At 40.8% G+C, this 3,228-nt stretch overlaps 1 pseudogene; it reads right to left on the reverse strand.

Annotated features, from left to right (window-relative positions):
• Nucleotides 1-1,899: 1,899 nt before the first annotated feature.
• Nucleotides 1,900-2,425, reverse strand: LOC116568989 (annotated as a pseudogene).
• Nucleotides 2,426-3,228: the final 803 nt, after the last annotated feature.

Consider the following 3,228-nt stretch of genomic DNA (forward strand, 5'->3'; position numbering starts at 1 on the left):
TCTCTAATATTCTGACACCCATAAAAATGGAGAAAATAAGACCTGCCTATGGCTAAATGTGGAAGTTAAACACACATGTAGTAAGTGCCAGCAATACTGTAACTCCCCTTTCTCACAGTTTCTTGATAGTGACTCTTGTGCACAAGGGCAAAGAATCAGCAAAGGAACTAGACAAGGATCCCAGGATCCAAATCATTATGGAAGGAAGAAAAATAATTTACCTAGTCCCAAGAAGGTACAGAAAACTTTAAGACAACTCATCCTCTAGGAGTGTCTTCTGGCTGCTATCTCCTTTGGCAATGTGAAAATTGTTCCATGCTAGTCTTTATTTTGCTTTTAAAATATTTATTTATTTATTTGAGAGAGAGAGAGAGAGCCAGCGAGCAAGTGCAGGGTGAGGGGCAGAGGGAGAAACAGACTTCTTACTGAACAAGGAGCCTGATGCAGGGCTCTATCCCAGGACCCTGAGATCATGACCTGAGCTGAAGGTAGACACTTAACCAACTGAGCCACCCAGTGCCCCCCACGTTAGTCTTGAATCATCATGAGAGTCTGTGCTAGTGTTCTCCCTTCCTATCTAAAGGCATGTGCTTTCTCAAGGAATTAAAACTGTCTCAAGGATTTTACTAAGATTTTTAGCAGTCATCAGTTCACCAACTTTCGTGCAGACTGCACCTTATATAAAATTTCTCTGGAAGATGAATCCTTTTCTTCAAAATTTCCAGACAAAGCTAAATTCCCCCTCCTTTCTCAAAAGTACCTTTTAGACTCTGCTTTTTTATATCATGTCTTACCTATCTTACAATATTCCTCAGTATCTATGACTCACAAGACCGAGTTCCTTAAAGCTGAACTCGGTTACAACATGCTATAAGAGCTATAAGAGGAGGGAGAGCTTTTCTGTGCTTTGGGATACTAGGATAAACTTAAACCAGTGCAACGTATTCTTAGCCTTAAAGAATGGGCAGGGTTTTGATCCATGTTGGCAGGGGATTGGAAATGAAATCAAAGGCTGGATAGGGAAAAGTGGACTATGCTGGGGAGGAACAGATGATGGTCAGGGCAATAGGGAAACAGAGAAGAGACCAAGATAAAAATGTGACACCAATGTGGAGAGCCACACACACCAAAAGAAGACTCATGACTTTATTTGGTAGGTAATGACAGCATTAGGAGCTTTTGCTGATATATGTAATCAGAGCTGAATTTTAGGAAGGTTAATCTAGCAGAGAGTTTTGAGGGGTGGGAGGAAAGTAGGGATAAGAGGTGAAAGATGGCTTAGGAAATCCTTTCAACCATTTGGGCCAAAGTTCCCAAGTGACTGAATGTCAATGAAAGCAATGGAAATGAAGACAAAGGGGAGTGTGAAGTCTTGAGGACAGAAAGCATTCTAATTCATCTTTATGTCCAGAGCCTGGCTCTCAGCAACTATTTCTTGAGCTGGAGTTGCTGTTCACCTACAAGATTTAACAATGAAGAAGTGAAACAGAAGGAGGAACCACAAAGAGATAATATTAGAAAGACAAAAAGAGAGAAAGACATAGAAAGAAAATGTAATGATAATAATTAAATACAGAGAACTTTATCTCAAGACTCAAAGTCCCTGACTCAAGACTCTTAAAATCACTGCTTGCTAAATAACTCTAAACACATGTTGAACTGATGGTAGATCACGTTGTATCTTTATGTCTAAGTAATATCATATTTGCTTCATCCTATTATTCCAATAGAGGTGCCATATGGATCAAATAAAAGGAAATTTAAGGAAATGTATTTCAATTTATTGTCCCTATAGTCCACATTGTTGGGGATCTACTATGTACCAGGCACTGTGTTAAGCATTTTATGTGAATCACCTTGTTTAATTTTTTTTTTTTTTTACAGTCTTGAGGTCTTTTATTTTCTTTTTATTTATCATGCCATGAATTCATAGGGAATGTGTTCCAGCAGTTCGGGCTCTTTTTTCCATTGGTTCTCATGAAATGTGCTTCTCTGGGTGGAGCAGGCTGACGCTTCAGCTGAACCCAAGTACCTTTCTCTTTGGCTTCCTTCTTTTTCTGATCATTTTCCTTTCCACTCTTCAGGAAGCTATCTTGGCTCTTTGAATGTTTAATATGCTCAATGCAGACATTAATTCTCTTGGCAAGAATCTTGCCTTAACTTGTTTGTTTACAACAATACCAACAGCATGCTGAGTAACATTGTAGACTCTTCCAGTTTTGCCATGGTAACATTTGTGGGGCATTCCCTTTCGAACAGTGCCCATTCCCTTGATGTCCACAATATCACCTTTCTTGTAGATTTGCATGTATGTGGCCAAAGGAACAACTCCATGTTTTCTAAAAGGCCTAGAAAACATGTACCGGGTACCTCTCCTCTTTCCCTTTGTGTTGGTCATTTTGGCAAATTACTGGAAGATGGCGGTTCCGCCACCTTGTTTAATTTTTTCAACTATCTCATGAAGTAGATTTTACAATTCTCTTCTAACAGGTAAGGAAATTGAGATTTAGTTAAGACCAAAGCCAGGATTTGTACATGGGCAATTTGATTCCAGAGTGGAGATCATCTTCCCAGTACACTGGGCCACCTTCTGGGGGCGGGGGGGGGAAAGCATGGCAATTAGAATCTGAAATACAGGTAGGTGCTCAGTGAGGGTTTCTCCTTGGCAATTTATTTAAAGATAAATGTCAAGTTGTCGGAGAAGTAACTCTGTCTTTCCAACACTGTTTTTCCAAGTCAGGTTTTCCCCTCAGAAGTTCTGCACTAAAAAGGCATAAACATGACCTTTCCCTTCTAAAGGAGGATTTGGAGAATATGCCTCAGGGACAGGGCAACTGGGTATCAGTCAGGGCTTCTGTTGCAAGCAACAGAAGTGAATTGACAAAACTAACAAGGGGATGAGGGAATTTAATGGAAAAATCTGGAAATGCTGAAAGAGGAGGACTGGAGGCTCTAAGGATGACCTCCTCAGGCCGCCTCCGATGGAAGGAATTAATAACCGCCATCTTTGTCTTGCAAACCTCACTGAAGAGTCAGATTCCCAAGAGAGAACAGCAGATTGGCCAGGCTTAGGTCATGTGACCATCCTTCCACCGAAGATGACAAGGTAGTCTCACCAAAACTGCACACAGGAGAGTGGAATCCCCAAAAGAGAATCTGGTTACCAAAGAAGAGAGGAATGGATACTGGGCAGACCAAAAGAGTAGGTGCCCATTACATACTGGGGGA

Source organism: Mustela erminea, chromosome 11 (assembly GCF_009829155.1).
Source record: "Mustela erminea isolate mMusErm1 chromosome 11, mMusErm1.Pri, whole genome shotgun sequence".
NCBI classification, from domain to species: Eukaryota; Metazoa; Chordata; class Mammalia; order Carnivora; family Mustelidae; genus Mustela; species Mustela erminea.